Source organism: Heterodontus francisci, chromosome 34 (genome assembly GCF_036365525.1).
Source record: "Heterodontus francisci isolate sHetFra1 chromosome 34, sHetFra1.hap1, whole genome shotgun sequence".
NCBI lineage: Eukaryota > Metazoa > Chordata > Chondrichthyes > Heterodontiformes > Heterodontidae > Heterodontus > Heterodontus francisci.
Window position 1 is genome coordinate 34,893,665 of NC_090404.1, and position 7,449 is coordinate 34,901,113.

Here is a 7,449-nt window from a genome sequence, read left to right on the forward strand (position 1 = left end):
GTTGGTCAGGGGCTGGAAATTCTGCAACTCATCTTCTAAATCCCCAAAACCTGTCCACCATCGAGAAGGCAGAAGTCAGGAGTGTGATGGAATATTCTCCACTTGCCTGAATAATTTCAGTCACAACAGTACTCCAGAAGTTCAACACCATCCAAGACGAAGCAACCCGCTTCATCACCACCCTATCCACCATCTTAAACATTCACTTCCTCCAGTACAATGCACAGTGGCAGAAGTGTGTATCATATACAAGATGCAGTGCAGCAATTCACCAATGCTCCTTTCACAACTCCTTGCAAACTCGCAACCAGTCTCACCTAGAAAGACGAAAGCAGTAGATGCATGGGAACAGCACCACCTGCATGCCTCCCTCCAAGTCACACAACATCCTGACTTGGAACTATATTGCTGAGTCAAAATCCTGGAACTCCCTCCCTAACAGCACTGTGCATGTACCTCGCCATATGGACTTCAGCGGTTCAAGAAGGCAGCACACCACCAACTTCCCAAGTGCAATTAGGGATGGGAAGTACATTCCGGCATTGCCAGGGACCTTCATATCTCAAGAACGAATAAGAAAAAAAATGGATAATTATCTGAGGAAAAAAATGTGCAGAGCTGCATTGAAAAGGTGGGTGTGTTGAACCGGCTGAGTTGCTCTTGCAGAGAGCCTGCATTAATATAAAGGGCAGAAACACCTCCTTCTGTACTGTAACAATTTTATGATTAAATTCTATACTGTTATATAAAGGAGACGTTTTGCTCCAACTACACAATATTTTGGTTAGACCACACCTGGAGTACTGTGCATAGTTTTGGTCTCAGCCCTCGATGAAGGATACACATTGGCCTTGGAAACAGGGGAGTGAAAATTCACCAGAATGTAGCCAAGGCTCTCATGGTTAAATTATGAGGTGCGATTCATTCAAGCAGGCCTGCATTCCTTGGAATATCGGAGATGTCTGGATGATTTGATTGAGTATTTTAGGATTAGGAAATGAATTAGAACATAGAACATATAACATCGAAGATAGAACATAGAACATAGAACAGTACAGCACAGTACAGGCCCTTCGGCCCAGGATGTTGTGCCGAACCTTTAACCTACACAAGATCTAAGTAACTACCTACCATTTATTCTACTATCATCCATGTACCTATCCAAGAGTCGCTTAAATGCCCCTAATGTATCTGCTTCTACTACCACCACTGGCAGCGCATTCCATGCACCATCCACTCTCTGTGTAAAGAACCTACCTCTGACATCTCTCCGAAACCTTCCTCCAATCACCCTAAAATTATGCCCCCTGGTGATAGCCCTTTCCACCCTGGGAAAAAGTCTCTGACTATCCACTCTATCTATGCCTCTCATCATCTTGTACCCCTCTATCAAGTCACCTATCATCCTTCTTTGCTCCAATGAGAAAAGCCCTTGCTCCCTCAATCTATCTTCAAATTAGTCGGGGAAATAGAGAGAAACTTCTTTTTTCCCTGGTTGCTTTAAATGTGGTGCGTTGTGTTCTCATCTTGAATCGTAGAATAACGGAAGTATAGAAAGGTTAAGGTACAGAAAGAAGCCACTTGGCCCATTGCGTCTGTGTGGCCAAAAAATGATCCACCCCTTCTAATTCCACCCTCCAGCATTTGGTTCGTAGCCCTGAAGATTATGACTCTTGAGATGCATATCCAGACTCCTCTTAAATGAGTCGAGGGTTTCTGCCTCAACTACCCTTTCAGACAGTGAGTTCCAAACCCCCAACACCCTCTGGATGAAAAGGTTGTTCCTCATCTCCTCTCTAATTTTTCTACCATTCACTTTAAATCTATGCCCCGAGTCACTGACCTCTCTTCTGAAATAAATAGGCCATTCACCTCCCCTCTACCCCTCAACATTTTGTACATTTCAATCAGATCTCCCCTCAGCAATCTCTGTTCCAAGAACAACCTCAAAATAAATTAACAACTTCATTTCCCAAAGCATTTCTAAAGATTCACAAAGCTGGAGACTAGATTTTACTTTTGGTTCCTTTCGGTTTTTCACACTCCCAACTGCAAATAGTTTCAAAACAGCCTCGCAATCCTTCACCTTTCATCATGCCCAGGGATGAGGAAATTCAGTTATGTGGAGATTCTGGACACGTGGCGGGCAAATACAAAGCAGCTGTCAGCAGGAAGGCCACCAGACAAAGGACTGGAAGTAGAGTAAGTGCTGCAACCTGTGTGATGGGGACAAAGGACAAGACCTACCCACAAAAGCAGCCTCAGTTACACACAGGCAGAAATAATCAAGGAGGAACAGGAGGAAGGAACAGCAAACATGTCTGCTGCAAATTTCCAAAATGTGAACCACATTGACTCATATAGATGGAACAGTCATATACACCGAGAGTGACTGAAGCCTAAAGAGAGACAGCCAGGACAAACCAATGCCAGTAATTTGGCTGATTTCTGATAATTTCCCAACTTCTTAAAATTCATTTCGTGGGTTGTGGGCATCGCTGGCAAGACCAGCATTTATTGTCCATCTTTAATTGCCCTTGAGAAGGTGGTGTTGAGCTTCTTGAACCGCTGCAGTCCATGTGGTGCAGGTGCACCCACGGTGCTGTTAGGGAGGGAGATACAGGATTTTGATCCAATAACAGTCAAGGAATGGTGATATATTCCAAGTCAGGATAATGTATGGCTTGGTGGGGAACTTGCAGATGGTGATGTTCCCACTCATCTGCTGTCCTTGTCCTACCAGGTGGGATAGGTCACGCATTTGGAAAGTTCTGTCGAAGGAATTGTGGTGAGTTGTTGCAGTGCTTGTTGTAGATAATACACACTGCTGCCACTGTGCATCGCTGGTGAAGGGAGTGAATGTTTGTGGTGGTGGATGGGGTGCCACTCAAGCGGGTTGCTTTGTCCTGGATGGTTTCGAGCTTCCTGAGTGAGTGCAGCTCCAACAAAATTCAGGTGAGCGGAGAGTATTCCGTCACACTCCTGACTTGTGTCATGTTGCTGGCAGACAGGACTTGGGGTGTCAGATGGTCGGTTACTCGTTACAGAATTCCCAGCTTCTGACCCCCTCTTGTCGCCCCGGTAGTTATGTGGCTGGTCCATTTCAGTTTCTGGTCAATGGTAACTCCCAGGATGTTGATAGTCGAGGTTTCAGTGATCGTGATGTCACTGAACATCAAGTGGAGGTGGTTAGATTGTCTCTTGTTGGAGATGGTTATTGCCTGGCACTTGTGTGGCGTGAATGTTACTCACCACTTATCAGTCCAAGCGTGGATATTATCCAGTTCTTGCTGCATATGAACATCGACTGCTTCAGTATCTGAAGAGTCACGAATGGTGCTGAAAATTGTGCAATTATCAACAAACATCCTTACATCTGTCCTTATGATGGAGGGAAGTCAGTGATGAAGCAGCTGAAGATGGTGGCGCCTTGGACACTACACTGAGGAACTGCTACAATAATGATCTGGAGCTGAGATGATTGTCCTCCAACAACCACAACCATCTTTGTTTGAGCACAGTATGACTCCAATCAGTGGAGAGTTTTCCCCCTGATTCCCATTCGCTCCATTTTGCTTGGGCTCCTTGATGTTAAACTTGGTCAAATGCTGCCTTGATGTCAAGGGCAGTCAATCTCCCCTCACCACTGCAGTTCAGCTCTTTTGTCCATGTTTGGACCAAGGCTGTAACGAGTTCAGGAGCTGACTGGCCCTGGTCGAACCCAAACAGAGCGTCACTGAGCAGGTGATTGCTGAGCAAGTGCTGCTTCATAGCACCATCGACAACACCTGCCATCACATTACTGATGATCGAGATTAGACTGATCGGGTGGTAAATGACCGGGTTGGATTTGTCCTGCATTTTGTGTACATTACATACCTGAGCAATTTCCACATTGCCATGTAGATGCCAGTATTGTCGCTGTACTGGAAAAGCTTGGCTCGGGGAGCAGCAAGTTCTGTAGCACAGGTCTTCAATTCTATTTTCAGAATGTTTTCAGGGCCTTTGCAGTATCTAATGCCTTCAGCCGATTCTTGATATCACGTGGAGTGAATCATATTAGCTGACGACTGGCATCTGTGATGCTGGCGACATCAAGAGGAGGCCAAGATGGAACATCCACTCAGCAGTTTTGGCTGAAGTTGGATGCAAATTCTTCAGCCTTGTCCTTTGCACTGATGTGCTGGGCTCCCTCATAATTGAGGATGGGTATATCTGATGTAATCTGATCATGCGTTATCCTCTTTAATACATCCTGAGCGTTCTTTACCCTATCTGATAGATCCCGACCCTTCCTTAAACACTTTGAATCTCCTTCAGCTCATGATCTTCTCTAATATGCTCTATTATTTCTTTGATGTACTCTGAGAGTCCCTTACTGTCACTGTACACACTTATAGTCTTTAGATCCTCTGGATAACATATTAACCCCTTATATTCCCTCTCAGCCTCTATAATCCCCACGTCCTTGTGAATTCACGAAGAAACGCTTAGACTCTCTGAAACGATGAGAAAAGGGTTTTGAAAGCCATGGCACAGATTGATGTGTGTGGAAACGGCTGACTTTACAGCGCATCCAGGAAAATAAAGAGCAAACTTTTATGTGAGAAGAACACAGAAAAGTTGTGCCTGGAGCTGCACACTTGGGGGAAGTAAACAAAAAAAAAAGGAAACCTTTAACGTGAAAGCAGAAAATTAAAAACAGACAATGCTAGAAACATTCAGCAGGTCAGGCAGCATCTGTGAAGAGATATTCCTTTCACCAGGAGACAATTATCCACTTTGATACTTCACATAGCTCTGATCTTATACTCTCCACGTCTCCCTGCAGGAAGTGTTTGGGCTGAAATGATGGTTTCGTAGATTTGAGCAAACAGAGTAAGGCAGCAATACATAACTCCCCCACTGCGGCCTGGGGAAGGATGGAACTCAGATTCAGGAATCTTGGATGTGTTGCAAAAAGGAATAAAAGAACACATTATTCTTCAGCACAATAACCATGAAGATGGAATTCAAAACCATGTGTGCAGGTGTAATGGATTCATGGGCTATCGACTGAACCTCTCGGCCACATCGTCACAGGAACACGGCTCATAAAGTTCTCATAATTCCTTCATTCTCATTACAAAGCCCTGGACTCAGAAAGCGCACAGCAAGAAAACTCACTTTTAATTACCAGTCATCAGTGCCAGAATTTAATCTCTATTCACGTGGTTATGTGGATTTCTGTTCCAGTCTTATGAGCGACGGGGTTTCCAATCCCAATGCTGTCATAATTTGTGTTATATCGTCAGAAAAGCTGCTTAGATGGAAAGTTGAAAATAAAAGCAGAAGATGTTGGAAATATTCAGCAGGTCTGTTAGCTTTCGTGGAAAGATCATCTTCACTAAAAAGATCTTTGTCGAACAATCCATGTTAGACTATCACAGCTGATTGAGTGGGACTGTGACTGTATAATGGTGAATACTCTGTGTTGTGGTCACAGCAAGACTGATCAAGACAGAGCTTGTTTTCTGTCTTAAACCGGCTGCTGTACCTGATAATGGAATGCAGCAAATAACCAATCTTTACTCCATGAAAATGTATTTCTTCTTGATGGATGAAAACTATTGTCTCCTTTTACATAATCGCACTTACACATGCCTGTGCTTCAGGCTGCAAAATTCAAACCCACCTCTTCTCTCAGATTATTCCTTCCACTATTAATACTGACTTCCTTCCATTTCATTTTACTGCAGCTTAGCCGACTGTAACATTCACTTTCATGTATTTTTTTAAAGCCTTTTTTTCTTAAAGCCTTTCTGGGCGACCACCACTAATTCTAGGTTGCACATGCTTCATTCGCACCAATGTTCATTTGGGCCTTGAACTCAGTCCATACATTTAGGTTTGAGTGACCGCTCGGCAGACACACACTGCAAAAGCAGGGCTGGCCTTTGGAAGGACAGAGTCGGAATGCTGATAATATTTCTTTGGGGAATTTTCTGAGACAAGGGATGTGAATTGAGGAACTGGGTTTTGATTTCGTGGCAGTTTGTGTTTTTCTCATGAACTGTGTTCTTTGATGAAGTAACGGAGACATTTGATGAGGGCAGTGGTAATGTGGTTGCTGTTGTGGAGATGGATTTTCAAAAGTCATTTGGTGAAATACCACATAATCAACTTGTTAGAAAAATTAAAGTGATGGAATTAAAGGACCAGTGACAGCCTGGATACATAATTATCTGAGGGATATAAAACAGAGAATAGCGAGAAGAGAAGAGGACTGATTTCCAGGGTGATGGGGAAAAGCTGGATTGTGGGATTAAGCTGACTGATCTTCCAATGAGCTGGCACAGGCTCGGCGGGTCGAGAAGCTTCCTTCTGTGCTGTAAAATTCACTGATTCCATCATGTTAATTTTCACATCAAATGGGAGATGTAATGCAATTCAAGGCTGAAAGACAATGATTGCCCAGAATATGTGTTGTCAAAGTCAATCGTATAAAGCATTGTACTGATAATTAAATACAAAGGCGCATGTGTGTTGTGCTGTGACGGCCGAGTGGTTAAGGCGTTGGACTTGAAATCGGGTGGAGCTTTTCCAACGCAGGTTCAAACCCTGCTCACAGCGAAACATGTGTCATTTTCCTCGAGTTGGCTGCTCTATTTGCTTATTGGCAATGTTCAAATGTGTTAACATCAAACAGATATTGTGGAAGCTGAACAAAAGGTGAGAAATACTCCCAGTTTCTCCATCTCTGTCGCATCTGCTCTGATGATGCTACCTTCCATGACGGTGCTTCTGATATGGCTTCCTTTTTCCTCAACCGAGGATTCCACCCCCCCACCCCCACTGTTGTTGTCAGGGTCCTCAACCGTGTCTGGCCCATTTCCCGCACCTCTACCCTCACCCCTTCCCCTCCCTCCCAGAACAGTGACAGGGTTCCCCTTGTCCTCACTTTCCACCCCATAAGCCTCCATATCCAAAGGATCATACTCCGCCATTTCCACCACTTCCAGCGTGATGCCACTACCAAATGCATCTTCCCTTCCTTTCCCCTGTCAGCATTTTAAAGGGATCGTTCCCTCTGCGACACCCTGCTCCACTCCTCCATTACCCCTACCACCTCGTCCCCGTCCCATGGGACCTTCCCCTGCAATCGCAGGAGGTGTAATACCTGCCCATTTACCTCCTCTCTCCTCAATATCCCAGGCCCCAAACACTCCTTTCAGGTGAAGCAGTGATTTATTTGTCCATCTTTCAATGTAGTATACAGTATTCGCTGCTCGCAATGTGGTCTCCTCTACATTGGGGAGACCAAACACAGACTGGGTGACTGGTTTGCTGAACACCTCCCCTCAGTCCGCAAGCAGGACCCTGAGCTTCCAGTTGCTTGCCATTTCAACAGTCCCCCTCCCTGCTGTCATGTTCTCATCTCTGTCCTGGGATTGCTGCAATCTTCCAGTG

General features: G+C 44.7%; 1 non-coding gene across 1 annotated transcript; it reads left to right on the forward strand.

Annotated features, from left to right (window-relative positions):
* The first annotated feature begins 6,529 nt into the window (after window positions 1-6,529).
* Window positions 6,530-6,612, forward strand: trnas-uga (transfer RNA serine (anticodon UGA)). Its single transcript has one exon. It is a non-coding gene; the product is annotated as a tRNA-Ser (tRNA).
* The last annotated feature ends 837 nt before the right edge of the window (window positions 6,613-7,449 follow it).